The sequence below is a fragment of the Sus scrofa genome, chromosome 3 (genome assembly GCF_054392235.1).
Source record: "Sus scrofa isolate SSC_HxYL_T2T_F1_AM1 chromosome 3, Sscrofa_HxYL_maternal_Yorkshire_Landrace_v2.0, whole genome shotgun sequence".
Classification (NCBI taxonomy): domain Eukaryota; kingdom Metazoa; phylum Chordata; class Mammalia; order Artiodactyla; family Suidae; genus Sus; species Sus scrofa.
Window position 1 is genome coordinate 23,663,724 of NC_139385.1, and position 16,377 is coordinate 23,680,100.

A 16,377-nucleotide genomic window follows, 5' to 3' on the forward strand; every position below is an offset into this window, starting at 1 on the left:
GGACCGAACCCGCAACCTCATGGTTCCTAGTCGGATTCGTTAACCACTGTGCCACGACGGGAACTCCTGCATTATTTCTTTTACAAGTGGAAACTCTCCAAATGTCTATCAAGAGATGAATGGATAAATAAACTGTCCATACAATAAAATGTTATCAAGTATAGATACATGCTACAGCATGAATAAATGTTGCAAACATTATGAGGGAAATTAGTCCCAGAAGATCAACTAGTAAATGATTTTGTTTATATGAATAGTCTAAAATATGTAAATCTATAGAGATAGAATATAGATTAGTGGTCGTCTAGGTTAGTGGGCATATTAGTGATGGAGAGAAAAATGGAAATTACTATTAGTGGTTATCAAGTTTCTGGAGTGATACAATGTTCTATTATTGGATTGAGGTGACAGTTGCACAACACTGAATTAGCTAAAAACCATTGAATGTAAATTCTAATTGGATGGAATGTATGGTATATAACTTACATTTCAATAAAACTGCTAACATGTTTGAAAATAATTTGATTTTCCACATTTTATTACCACATGTAGGGTTTTTTTGGTATTTTACTAAATTCCACTGGTGTACTTTGGCCTAAGTCAACTGTAAAAGTCAGAATTAGTTAATGGAATAAATCTATAATACAGCATAAGTTTCTTTGTTCTAGTCAGATTATAGTATTAATAATTTATATTTATTTGAATGAAATTCATTTTCTGTAGTATTTCACATCTTCACCTGGCAACTGCAATGTTTATATAAGATTATTTCTAGGTCCCAAGACATCTGTAATTATGTTACTTTATTTATTTATTTATTTATTTATTTAATTAATAGTTATGTCCCCAATACAATTTTTTTTGGCATTTCTGTGACTTTTATTTATTTATTTTTTCACTATACAGCACAGGGACCAAGTTACACATGCATGTATACATAATTTTTCCTCCCATTGTCATGTTGCAAAGCAAGTATCTAGACATAGTAAGTATCCTACACAGCAGGATCTCATTGTAAATCCATTCCAAGAGCAACAGTTTGCATCTGTTAACCCCAAGTTCCCAGTCCACCCCACTCCCTCCCCCTCCCCCTGGGCAACCACAAGTCTATTCTCCAAGTCCATGATTTTCTCTGCTGCAGAAAGTTTCATTTGTGCTGTATACTATATTCCAGACATAAGTGATATCATATGGTATTTTTCTCTTTCTGACATACTTCACTCAGTATGAGAGTCTCTAATTCCATCCATATTGCCATAAATGGCATTATTTTGTTCTTTTTTATGGCTGAGGAGTATTCCACTGTGTATATATACCACATCTTCCTAATCCAATCATCTGTCAATGGACATTTGGGTTGTTTCCATGTCTTGGCTATTGTGAATAGAGCTGCAATGAACATGCGAGTGCATGTGTCTTTTTTAAGGAAAATTTTGTCCAGATATATGCCCAAGGGTGGGACTGCTGAGTCATATGGTACTTCTCTGTATAGATTTCTAAGGTATCTCCATACTGATCTCCATAGTGGTTGTACAAGCTTACATTCCCACCAACAGTGCAGGTGGGTTCCCTTTTCTCCACACTCCCTTGAGCATCTGTTATTTGTGGACTTATTGAAGATGGCCACTCTGACTGGTGTGAGGTGGTATCTCATGGTAGTTTTGATTTACATTTCTCTTATAATCAGCGATGTTGAGCATTTTTTCATGTGTTTGTTGGCCACCTGTACATCTTCCTTGGAAAAATGTCTAGTCAGGTTTTTTGCCAATTTTTCAATTGGGTTGTTGGCTTTATTGCTGTTGAGTTGTATAAGTTGCTTGTATATTCTAGAGATTAAGCCCTTGTCAGTTGCATCATTTGAAGTTATTTTCTCCCATTCTGTAAGTTGTCTTTTTGTTTCCTCTTTGGTTTCTTTTGCTGTGCAAAAGCTTGTCAGTTTGATTAGGTCCCACTGGTTTATTTTTGCTCTTATTTCTATTGCTTTGGGAGACTGACCTGAGAAAATATTCCTAAGGTTGATGTCAGAGAATGTTTTGCCAATGTTCTCTTCCAGGAATTTGATGATGCCTTGTCTTATATTTAAGTCTTTAATCCATTTTGAGTTTATTTTTGTGCATGGTGTTTTAATTTTAAAAAATACCTATTCTTATTTCAGATATTTAATCTTTACATATTTCCAATACCTAGGAAAAACACATAAACCTTGTTTTTGTTAAATATCAACACTCCATATTTTTTGTAGTATGATATATATATTTGAGTATAGATCAAGAATATGTCAAATTCCTGTTCTATTTAATCAATTAAGGCTACAATTGGGCAAGTTCTGATTTAAAGAAAGGCTTTCTGAAATCTCATGAACTTTAATACTAATTTTATTTTTACTCAAATATTAAAGAGCATGCTAATTTCATATTAATTTTAACTCTTTCTTCAACTTGATACTCATTTCAGTGGATCCTTAAGCATGTTTTTCTTTTCAATTCAGTGACTGATAGTATTGAAATACAAGAAACTTCCATTTTAAGTGTTTTTGATAGGCTTTAGCTTAATAGGTAAATATGAGATTCTAGGATAGTTACTGGTAACTTCTGCCATGTTTCCCAATGTATTTTTGATACTTAAATTTGTTTGCAACCTGCCAATAAGGACTATTTATTCAGACAAAAAAATTACCTATGTATCTAAATATCTCTATCTCTATTTATATAACTACCCTATAAAATAATATAGTATATAGTATATAGTATATATTTTAGGCAGTGGGGGATATCTTGTGTAGGCTACAAGAGCAGGCATAAGGTGCTGCAACCATCACAGTCTCCAGAGGTGGGCATAACCCACCACCAAGGAGGATCTCCCAATAGGGCACTGCTTGTCCCTCCCACAAACCCAGAGGTCAATGCCACAGTAAAGGGCTCAGTGACCAAACTCTGCCCACTGTCCCTGCCTTTCCAGGAGTGCCCTTGGCCCACCACTACCACATCTTCTGAGGGCCCTGTGGCAAGGCACCACCTGCCAACCCACTTCTCCATTGTTCACTGCCACTGATAAGGGCCCCATGACCAAGCACCATGCACAGGTGCTGCACATTGCCCCCACCTCCTATGAGTGCAACATGGAGCTGTCTACCTGCACACTCCTTATCAAGGGGATAACAGCCTGTACACACTGAGGAAAGAGCAAACATCCAAACCAAAAGCAGCCCTCATGCCAAAAATAGTAAAGTGACCCAGAGATGCTCCCACATATAAATAGCCTTCTAAGACTACAGTAGTTACTGTTTCCCCTAAATTGAGAGATTAAAAAAATAAGCAAAATGAAGAAGCAGAAAAACTATTCCCCATTAAAACAATAGGAGAATTCCTCTGAAGAAGCAAACAATGAAACAGACCTCTTCAGTTCAAACAGACACTTAGTTTAAAAAGGTGGTAATGAAAACATTGAAGGAATTTAAAAAAGGCTATTGAGAGAAATGCAGATTGCTATAAAAAGGAGCTATAAACTAAGAAAAGGAGCCAATAAAAAAATAGAAGATTAATTTGCCAATATGAAGACTGAGCTAAAGGTAATGAATAACAAAATGAATAATGCAGAGGAATGAATAAGTGACATGGAAGATAGAATAATGTTAATCACCCAATCAGGACAGCAGAAGACAGACAAATAAAAAAATGAAAGCAATCTGAGAGATATGGGATAATATAAAGCATGCCAATCTTCATATAATAGGGATCCCAGAAGGAGAAGAAAGACAAAAGGAAACTAAAAATATATTTGAAGAAAATTTTGGCTGAAAATTCCCCAAATCTTAGGAAGAAAACAGATATCCAGGTACAGGAAGCACAGAGGGTCCCAAAGAGACCAAGCCTAAGGCATGTAATTAAAATACCAAAAAATAATGAGAGGATCCTATAGGCAACAAAAGAAAAACAAAGAATAAATTACAAGGGAAACCCAAAAGGTTATCAGTCAATTTCTCTTCAGAAATTCTACAGGCCAGAAGGAAGTGGCAAGACATATTCAAATTCTGAAAGGGAAATATCTTCAATCTATAATACTCTACCCAACATGATTACCATTTTGAATGGAAGGAGAAATTAAAAATTTCTTAGAAAAGCACAAACTAAAAGAATACAACAATACTAAACCTATCCTGAAAGAAATATTGAAAGGTCTCCTCTACATAGAAATCACAATTGGAAGGTAATCAAATAAGCCAGTATATAGATCAAAAAGAAAAAAAAATCATACTTGTGAAAGCAATGATAAACACAAGGCAGCAAAAAGATAAACATGGATAAAAAAGGACATTAAAATCATAATCTGTGGGAGAGTAAGAATATCTAGGGTCTTTTTTTTTTTAGAATGTGCTTGAACCTATATGACTACTAGTCTAAAGCAAGCAATATAGGAAGGGGTTAACATACTTGAAAAATAGGGTAAACACAAATCAGAAAGAAGACACAAGCATAAAATAAAAGGATATCATCAAGCCACAAAACTAAAAATAAAGGAATAAAGAAGAAACAATCAACTGGAAAACAAGATTTTAAATGTCAATAAATACATATGTATCAATAATAACCTTGAATATCAATGGACTGAATGCTCCAATGTAAGGCACAGAATGGCAGACTGGATTAAAAAAAGGAAGGAAAAACAAAAAACAAGAGTCTACTATATGCTGATTACAAGAGACCCACCTTAGGGCACAGGAAAAATATACCTTGAGAGGATGTAAAAATACATACAATGCAAATGTAAATGACGAGAAAGAAGGAGTCAAAATCCTCATATGAGATAAAATGGACTTTAAAACAAAGTCCATAAAGAAAGATAAATAAGGATATTATTTAATGATAAAAGGATCAATTCAGGAGTTCCTGTTGTGGTGCAGCGGAAACAAGTCTGACTAGGAACCACGAGGTTGCATGTTTGATCCCTGGCTTTGCTCAGTGGGTTAAGGATCTGGCATTGCTGTGATCTGTGGTGTAGGTCACAGACATGGCTCAGATCTGGTGTTGCTGTGGCTCTGGCATAGGCTGGCAGCTATAGCTCTGATTTGACTCCTAGCCCGGGAACCTCCATATGCCATGAGTGTGGCCCTAAAAGGGACAAAAGACAAAAAAAAGGATCAATTCAGATGAGGATATTACACTCAACCACATATATGCACCTAATATAAGAGCACCCCAACACTTAATATAAATACTGAAGACATAAAGGGAGAAATTGATGGGAATGCAATAATAGTAGGAGACTTTAACACCCTACTCACATCAATGGACAGATCTTCTAAACAGAAAATCAATAAAGCAGCAGAGATCCTAAATGACACAGTACAACAGAATAATTGATATTTTCAGGACATTACATCCAAAAAAAGCAGAATATATATTCTTTTCAAGTGCACATGGCACATTCTCTAGGTTAGAACACATAATAGGGCACAAAACTAACCTCAAGAAATTTGAGAGTATAAAGATTATTTCAAGCATCTCCTCAGACCATAAAGGCATTAAACAAGAAATCAACCACAGGAAAAGCAATGAGAAAAAACTGACTACATGGAGACTAAACAATATTCTACTAAAACACCAATGGGTCAACAAAGAATCAAAAAAGGAATTTTAAAAAACCTTGACAAAAATTACAATGAAAATACAAAATCTGTGGGATGCAACACACACACACGTGTGCGCACACACACACACCCACACACACACACACAACTCTTAGAGGAAAGTTCATAGTGATACAGACCTTCTTCAAAAAAATGAGAAAAATCTCAAAGAAATAACCTAACCTACCACCTACAAGAATTAGAAAAACAAACAAAACCTAAAGTCAGCAGAAGAAAGGGAATAATAAAGAACAGAGGGGGAATATATAAAATAGAGGCTAAAAATCAACAGAAAAAAATCATTAAAACTGAGAACTCATTATTTGAAAGGGTAAACAAAACTGAAAAACTCTGGCCAGACTCACCAAGAAGAAGAGAGAACCCAGATAAACAAAACTAAAAACAAAAAAGGAGACATCTCAACTGATGCTGCAAAAAAAAAAAAAGAGAATATTATGAACAATTATAGGCCCAAATTTGATAACCTAGAAGAAATGGACAACTTTCTAGAAACATAGAGCCCACCAAAATTGAATCAAGAAGAAATAGATAATTTGAACAGACTGATAATAAAAACATTCCCTACAAACAAAAGTCCAGGACCAGATGGCTTCACAGTTGAATTCTAGAAAAAAATAATACTGATCCCTTTTAGACTCTTTGTGATAATCGAAGAGGAAGGAACATTCCCCAAATCATTCTATGAATCCAGCATAACCATAATAGCAAAACCAGGCAAAGATACTACCAAAAAAGAAAATTATGGGCCAATATCTTAGATGACTACAGATGCAAAAATTCTCAACAAAATTTTAGCAAAGCAAATCTAACAACTCAAAAAAAAAAGATCATACACCAAGACCAAATGGGATTCTCTTAACAAATTCACAAGAGTGGTTCCACATATGCAAATCAATCAAAATAATACACCACATTAACAAAAGTTAAAAACCACATGATCATCTTGATTGATACAGAAAAAGCATTTGACAAAATTCCACATCCATTCATTATAAAAACTCTTACCAAAGTGTGTATGGAGGGAAAATATCTCTATATAAAAAAGCTACTTATGACAAACCCACAGTCAATATAACATTCAATGGAGAAGAGCTGAAAGCCTTCTCACTAAAATCTGGAACAATACAAAGATGTACACTCTCACCAATTTTATTCAGCATAGTATGGGAAGTCCTGACCACAGCAACCATACAAGATAAAGAAGTAAAACATAACCACATTGAAAGGAAAGAGGTAATATTGTCCCTAGATGTAGATGAAATGATACTATATATAGAAAACCCTTAGGACTCCACACAAAATCTACTGGATCTGATCAACAAATTCAGCAAAATAGCAGGATACAAGATGAACATTCAGAAATCAGTTGCCTTTCTGTATACTAACAATGAAATATTAGAAATGGAATGTAAAAAAATTTTTTTTAATTGCAAACACACAAACACACACCCCAAACCTAAAAAAAAATCTGACAAAGGAGGTAAAAGACTTACATACCAAGAACTATGAAATAATACTAAGTGAAGTAAGTCAGAAAGACAAATACCATATGATATCACTTATATCTGGAATCTAGTATACAGCACAAATGAATCTTTCCACAGAAAAGAAAATTATGGACTTGGAGAATAGACTTGTGGTTGCTGAGGGGGAGATGGAGCGAGTGGGATGCATTGGGAGCTTGGGGTTAATAGATGAAAACTATTGCTTTTGGAATGGATTAGCAATGAGATCCTGCTGTGAAGCACTGAGAACTATGTCTAGTCACTTATGGTGGAGCATGATAATGGGAGAAAAAGGAATGTATACATGTATGTATAACTGGGTCACCATGCTGTACAGTAGAAAAAAAATTGTATTGGGGAAATAACAGTAAATAAATAACAGTAAAAAAATTTGAAAAAAGAACCATGAAACAATCAAGGAAATTAAATATATAAATGCAATCATTGAATATAATTACTCATGGCATTGTCTCATCATTACTAGCTGTAAGTATTAAATTTACATAGAGGTTTTCTTAATTTTGTAACATCAACTTCAAATTTCATCTATGTGGCCCAACTAGTATCCATGAGGATATGAGTTTGATCCTGGGTCTCATTTAATTGGTTAAAGATCCAGCATCACCTTGAGCTGAGGTGGAGGTCACAGATGTGGCTCAGATCCCACATTCCTGTGGCTGTGATGTTTTATTACCAAAATACCCACAATTTTGGACTAAAAAATATTGTGACTATCTGAGCATTAAATCTACTTTGGGAACTTTGATGGCTTATGGCAGGAAATTGACTGAGAATGATGCTCATAGTACCAGAAGGGACATATTCACTGATACCTACTTTAGAAGTGTCCACAATATCATGAAAACCTATCACACCTCCCTTGAGGCAGTCAGGAGCTGGAGATCACAGATAAAAATGGACAAAGGAGTATGACCAGGGACAAATTGTTTTGATCATCTTTTCTTTAATCTGTTAGTGAAAGAGGAATTTCCAATCTAGGGTTTGGGGGATGGCCTACCACATGACACAGAAAACTGGACATTTGAGATCAACAGCACAAACTCACATCCAGGACAGGAGGATACCATGTCATGCAGGGTCCCAGGGAGTTTGCAATAGGAATATAGAGAGCACGTAGGGGCTGTAGGAAGCTTATGAGTTTCTTTATGGTTCCTACAGGAGGATGTGAATGCTTGGTTTGAATAATTTTGTAGGTTACTAGGGAGCTGAAACTTGCTATGAAAAAACAGGCAAGCACTCTACCTGGAGGGTTGTTTACTTAGAGGATCTCATTCACAGGGGTATATTTGGGAAGAGAAACTTGTAGTTAGGCTATTGGAGGCCCTCCAGATTCTGATGTCATAGGAACATATAACATTCAATAAATTCCAGGCTTTGTACCACACTAATCAAGGGATATTCTATAAACAATTTCTCCATGATGCTCTCCCATCCCCAGAGAGGGATCTCTTACTATAGAGAGTTGACATTTTCTAGAATATTTAGATGAATTAAATAATACAATATGTTCAACCTTTCTTATATGGCTCTTTTCACTCAGAATAATTACTGATTTCAACTTATTTTGAAATTCATGGCTGATATAGAAGACAGTAGATATCTGTTGACATTTTGAAGAAACTCATAAGGTGATTTTTAGTGTTTGCTGCATTTTACATTCTCACCAATAGTGCATTAAGATTTCTATCACACCATATCCTTGCCAACTTTTGGTAGGGTGAGTCACTTTAATATTTTACTTTATTAATAGTCTAATGATAGTTAATTGTAGCTTTAATTTGTTCTTCCCTAATGAGTAAGAATTGTATTTTCTCTTCATTACAGACCTTGTTTCCTGCACCTCTGCATGGCCAGTGAATATGATTAGACACCAGGCACTGTGAATTTTACCTTTTTGGGTGATGGATAATTTTTACACTCACAAATAGTCTAAGCTTTGTCTTGATGTCATAACATCTTAAAAATCATTCAGCATTTTCAAATCTTTAATACTGTGTTGGGCAGGGACAGAGGAATGTTTAGTCCAGGCTTAATTCCTCTCTGTCACTGAGGCAAGACCTTCTGAATATTCTACCTGATACTTCATGAAAGATCAGGTTTGCCAATATGGTTGGTGAGAGCAGGCAGAATTTCTGGCCCTTTGTGAGACTTGGGGGTTGATTTCCCCTACCAGGCTCAGCAATTATCTTGATATCCTTCAGTAGTTTCCTCCCATGCATGCACTCATCAGTACTTAGTTGAATTCTTGAGGGGATTCTTAGAAGATGTCTAGGGCTCTCTTTCCACAAAGAAATCTTCTGATAGTCTTTCCTATGAATTCTGGCCACCATAGCCTGTCTAGATTCCTATCTCTTATCTCTTTAAGTAAGGTATACTCTCTTGCTCTTCTTGGGTTCCTGATGCCTGAGCCAAGCAATAGCCTAGAAATGTCCTCAGGCAGTAGCTAGGGAATTAATAGAATTTATTTTGGTTTTCATTTCTCAGAAACTACTCTCCTTCATTTGATGCCTAATGTCTTGGGAGCCATTGTTTCATATATTTTGCCTACTGTTTTATTTGTTCAGACAGGACAGTAAATCTTACCCTGCTACTACATTTTGGTGAGAAGTAGATGTCATGGTTGTCTTTTTAATGAGTACATAAACTAGTCTTTCCTGACTATTGTAGAAAAGGTTATATTAATTATAAATATAATATAATATAATATAATTATAAATATAATATAATATAATTAAATATTAATATAAATGTTCTCAAAAACTAGGACAAATAAAAAATCCTACATATAATTTATACACAACTTCTAAACATGTGGGTGTGTGTTTTATATGATGAGAACATGAGCAATAAACAATATCTGCATAGAAAGATTCTATGCAGGGCAGAGAGATAAATTAGATGTTGGCAGAATTCTTAAAAAAAAATAGAGAAGTTAAATGCATGTGGCTATCACTCCACTCTGCCCCTTTCCTTGGAAGTGAGCACATGTACCTAATCTCCAGAACCCATTTCTTCTCTGGGAAGATTTGCTCTCCCATGACTCTACTATTCCCCTTCCTTCCAGAGTGTTTCCCCAACCTCTGATCACTGCCCCCAATGCTCTCTTCTGGATAGGCTCCTGTGCTTCTGCTGCCTTGAGAGCAGTCTCTGGTGAGTTGACCACACACACAAGTGGGGCTGAAACTGCATCTGAGCCCCAGGAGTCCTGTGACTAATGAAAAAAACTGAAATCTCTCCTCCCAGCTGTAGGAACTGCAGATTTACACCTCCACTGACAGCCTTCTAAATCCAGTGACTGTAGAACAACCCAATGGACAAGTGCTTTTGCAGCTGAGACAGGTCTGGCTTTAGCATCTGTGGGCTTTGTGGACACATAAATGTGGGGGTTGGTTCAGGCCAGGGTCAGTCTGAGCTGCCTCCATAGCTCCCATAACAGGTGCAGGGACATTACTACTGCAGTCCTTGGATCTGACATCAGTGGATGGGTGCCAATGGCCTGGTGAAAACAATGCCTGAGATACACCAAGTCCAACTGCCAGCATAGCAGTGGCAACAATAGTGTATTTTGTCAACCCACACAGTAAGTGAAAAGTGACACAACAGAACACACTCACAGGTGAACACTCCAGAAGAGGAATGCTCAGGGGCTTCTCTCCTAGTGCAAGCACTCTAATTCTACCTATCCCTACCTCTTACCACAGGGGAGAAACACAGCACAGAAACAAGTCTGGGGCATCTACTACAATAACTAGGGAGCAGACACTGCCCCTGATAGGGCAGTGACAATCACAAAGCAGAGAGGAAGCCCAACTTGATAGCCAGTGCAGGCTCTTGTCACCACAATGTCAGTCACATCTATTGTCAAGGGAAAAACAGCCAGCATACACTGAGGGAAGAAGTGACAGGTATCCATATTTGTTAGTAGCCCTTGTACCAAAAACATATTAAATGCAGGCAGGCTTCTAAAGTTGTCCTGAGCTCATGGCCACCTCTAAACACCTCCTTGACAACACCCTGACCATTAGAGGGACAAGACATGGCTCTACACACCAGTGGAGAGACACAAGTGTGTCCCATCAAGAAGCCTCCAAAAGCCTCTGGACCAACTTCACCCACCAGGGGGAGACACCAGAAGCAGAAGGAACACACCCTGCAGCTTGTGAAAAGGCAACCACAGACAGAAAGGTAGACAAATTGAGGTGACAGAAAAAATGTTTTAGCCAAGAAACAAGTTAAAAACCCACAAAAACAACTAAATGAAGGCAATATACAATCTACCAGAAAAAGAATTCAGCGTAATGCCAGAATGATACAACTTCTCAGCCAAAAAGAAGTACAGATCAAGAAGTTACAAGAAATGTTTAACAAAGAGCTAGAAGATTTAAAGAACAAAGATGAATAGTACAATAACAAATGAAAAACATTATAGAAGGAATCAACTGCAGAATAACTGAGGAAGAAGAATAAATAAGTGCGCTAGAAAGAGTGGTGGAAATCACTGCTGTGGAAAAGAATCAAGAATTACAAGAAATGAGCTGGAGGGGGTGTGGAGAAAAGGGAACCCTCCTGCACTGTTGGTGGGAATGTCAACTGGTACAGCCACTATGGAGAACAGTTTGGAGATACCTTAGAAATCTATACATAGAACTTCCATATGACCCCGCAATCCCACTCTTGGGCATCTATCCGGACAAAACTCTACTTAAAAGAGGCACGTGCACCCACATGTTCATTGCAGCACTATTCACAATAGCCAGGACACGGAAACAACCCAAATGTCCATCAACAGATGATTGGATTCAGAAGATGTGGTATATATACACAATGGAATACTACTCCGCCATAAAAAAGAATGACATAATGCCATTTGCAGCAACATGGATGGAACTAGAGAATCTCATCCTGAGTGAAATGAGCCAGAAAGACAAAGACAAATACCATATGATATCACTTATAACTGGAATCTAATATCCAGCACAAATGAACATCTCCTCAGAAAAGAAAATCATGGACTTGGAGAAGAGACTTGTGGCTGCCTGATGGGAGGGGGAGGGAGTGGGAGGGAATGGGGAGCTTGGGCTTATCAGACACAACTTAGAATAGATTTACAAGGAGATCCTGCTGAGTAGCATTGAGAACTTTGTCTAGATACTCATGTTGCAACAGAAGAAAGGGTGGGGGAAAAATGTAATTGTAATGTATACATGTAAGGATAACCTGACCCCCTTGCTGTACAATGGGAAAATAAAAAAAATATTAAAAAAAAAGAATTACAAGAAATGAGGATATTCTAAGAGCTCTCTCCAACAAAACGGAATGTACTGACATTCATATTATAGGGGTCCCAGAAGGAGGAGCGAAAGAAAAAGGGAGTCAAGAAAGTATTTCAAAAGATTAGAGCCAAAAATTTCCTTAACATGGGAAAGGGAACACTCACTCAAGTCTAGAAAGCACAGACAGTTCCATACAGAATGAATTCAAAGAGGAACATACTGAAATACATAATAATCAAACTCACAAAAATTAGAGACAAAGAAGAAATATTTAAAACCAGCAAGGGAAAAGCAACAAATAACAATAACATACAAGGGAACACCTGTAAGCTTATGAATACATTTTTTTTCAGCAGAAATTCTGCATATCAAAAGGGAGTGGCATGATATATTTAAAATGATGGAAGGGACAAATGTACAACCGAGAATACTCTACCCAGCAAGGTTCTCATTCAGATTTGATAGATAAAAGCTTTCCAGACAAGAAAATCAAAGAAAATTCAGCAGAACCAAATCAAGTTTACAACAACTATTGAATGAATTTTCTAGTGAGAAAAGAAAAGGACACAACTAGAAAGAAGAAAATTACAAATGTGAAAGCTCACTGCTAAAGGCAAACAAAATTAAAAGGAAGGAATCATATACAGACAGATGTGATTTCAAAATGAGCAATCATGAGAAGAGAGCTCTAATTCAACACCTAGCCTGGGAATTTCCATATGCTGTGGGTGCAGCCCTTAAAAAAAAAAGACAAAAAGAAAAAAGAAAATGCATTTGAAATTAAATGGTCAGCAACCTAAAGCAATTCTGTATGCTACATCAAAATCTAATGGGTATAGCACAGGGAACTATATCTAGTAACTTATGATGGAACATGATGGAGGATAATGTGACAAAAAGAATGTACCTGTGTGTGTTTGTGGGTCACTGGGTCACTTTGCTGTACAGTAGAAATTGACAAAACATTGGAAACCAACTATAATGGAAAAAATAAAAATCTTTAAAAAACATCACACACACATGTGAAAATGTAATGGGAACCAAACCCAAAAACTACAACAGATACACACACACACACACACACACACAGAAAACCAAATACAAAACAAAAGACAGTCATCAAATCACAAGAGGACAAAAGATAAAAGGAAGAAAAAAGACCTAAAATTACAAACTCAAAAACAATTTAAAAATGGCATGAAGTACATACATATCCATAATTAACTGAATGTAAATAGAGTAAATTCTCCAACCAAAAGACACAGACTAGTTAAATGGATACAAAAAATAAGACCCACATTTATACTTTATACAAGAGACCCACTTCAGATCTAGGGACACAGAGACTGAAAGTGAGGGGATGGAAGAAGATCTTCCATCCAAGTAGAAATCAAAGGAGAGGTGGAGTAGCAATATTCATAGCAGACAATATGGACTATAAAATAAAGCATGTTACAAGAGACAAAGAAGGATATTACCTAATGATCAAGGGATCAATCCAAGAAGAAGATTTAATAATTATAAATATATATGTACCCAACATAAGAGCACCTCAATACAAAAGGAAAATGCTAAATTCCATAAAAGGAGAAATCAACAAAATACAGTAATAATGGGAAACATTAACACCCCCATTCATATCAATGGTCAGATCAGCCAGAAAGAATATCAGCCAGAAAGAAAATCAATAAGGAAATACACCTGACAAGATAAGACTTAATTCATATCTATAGAATGTTCCATCCAAAAGCAGAATATACTTTCTTTTTAAGTGCACATGGAACATTCCCCAGGATAGATCATATCGTGGGCCAAAAATCAATCCTTCTTAAGTTTGAGAGAACTGAAATTACAATAAACATCTTTTATGACCACAATGTTATGAGACTAGAAATCAACTACAAGGAAAAAAAATCAACAAACACAAAAACATGGAAGATAAACAATATGCTACTAAACAACCAATGGATCAGTATAGAAATTAAAGAGGAAATTTAAAAATACCAAGAGATAAATGACAAGGAAAACAAAAGATCCAAAATCTATGGGATGCAGCCAAAGCAACTTTAAGAGGGAAGATTATAGCAATACAATCTTATCTTGGGAAATGAGAAAAATCTCAGATAAACAGACTAATCTTACACCTGAAGCAACTAGAGGAAAAAAACCTCAAAGTTAGTAGAAGGAAAGAAATCATAAATAGCAGAAATACATGAGGTAGAGATGAAAAAAATACAAAATATCAATGAAACTAAAAGGTGATTCTTTGAAAAGATAAAATAAACTTTAGGCACTATCATCAACAAAAATAGGGAAGAGGGCTCAAATCAATAAAATTAGAAATGAAAAAGAAGTTACAACTTTCACCAAAGAAATACAAAAGATAGAAAGAGACTACTACAAACAACTACATACCAATAAAATTGACAACTTAGAAAAAATGGATGCATTCTTATGAAGGTACAACCTTCCAAGGCTGAACCAGGAAAACATAGAAAATATGAATAGGCCAATCACAAGTACTGAAATTAAAACTCTGATTTAGAAACTTATAAGAAAAGAAATTCCAGGAAGCAATGGCTTCACAGGTGAATTTTATCAAACATTTAACAGCTATTCTTCTGAAACTCTTCCAAAAAATTGCAGAGAAGGTAACACTCCCAAAATCATTCTATGAGGCCATGATAACTCTGATATCAAAACCAGACAAAGATACCACAAAAAAAGAAAAGTACAGACCAGTATCAGTGATGAAATGTACACAAACTCCTCAACACAATATTAGCAAACAAATCCAACAATACATTAAAAGGATCATACATCATGATCAGGTGGGATTTATCCTGGGGATGCAAGGATTCTTCAATATCCACAAATCAGTGTGATACACCACACTGACAAATTGAGGAATAGAAATCATATGATCATCTTAATAGCTTCAGAAAAAACTTTCGAAACAATCAAAGTCCCTTCTGAATGGGGGCATAGAGGGAACCTACCCTGACATAATAATGGGCCATATAATGACAAATTCACAGCCAACATCATTATCAATGGTGAAAATCTGAAAGCATTTCAACTAATATTAGGAAAAAGACAATGATTTCTGCTCTCACCACTTTATTTAACATTGTTTTGGAGTTCTATCCACAGCAATTAGAGAAGAAAAGAAATAGAAGAATCCTAAATGAAAAGGAAAAAGTAAAAGTATTACTAATTGTAGCTGACCTGTTACTATACATAGACTATACTAAAGATCCTACCAGAAAAATATTAGAGCTCATCAATGAATTTGGTAAAATTGCAGGATTAAAAATTAACATACAGAAGTCTCTCTAAACACTAACAATGAAACATCAGAAAGAGAAATTTAGAAAATAATTCCATTTACCAACCAATCAAAAACAGTAAAATATCTAGGAACAAATCTACCAAAAGAGGGGAAAAAAAGACCTATATTCTGAAAACTATAAAACACTGATGAAAGAAATTGAAGAGACACAAACAGGTGAAAAGATATACCATACTCTTGAATTAGAAGAGTCCTTATTGTCAAAATGATTATATTGCTGAAGGCAAGGTACAGATTCAATGTAATTCCTATCAAATTTCCAATGGCATTCTTCACAGAAATAGAATAAAAAAATTTAAATTTGTATGGAAACACAAAATCCCTGAGTATCCAAAGCAATCCTGATGAATCACGCTTTCTGAATTCAGACTTATACCACAAAACTATAGTTGTCAGAATATTATTGTACTGGCAAAAAAACAGATATATAGATCAGTGGAAGAGGATATAAAGGTCAGAGATTAACCCAGGCACTTATGGTCAACTAATCTATGACAAAAGACACAAGAATATACAATCGAGAAAGGACAGTCTCTTCAATAAGTAGTGGTGGGAAACCTGTACAGCTACACATAAAAG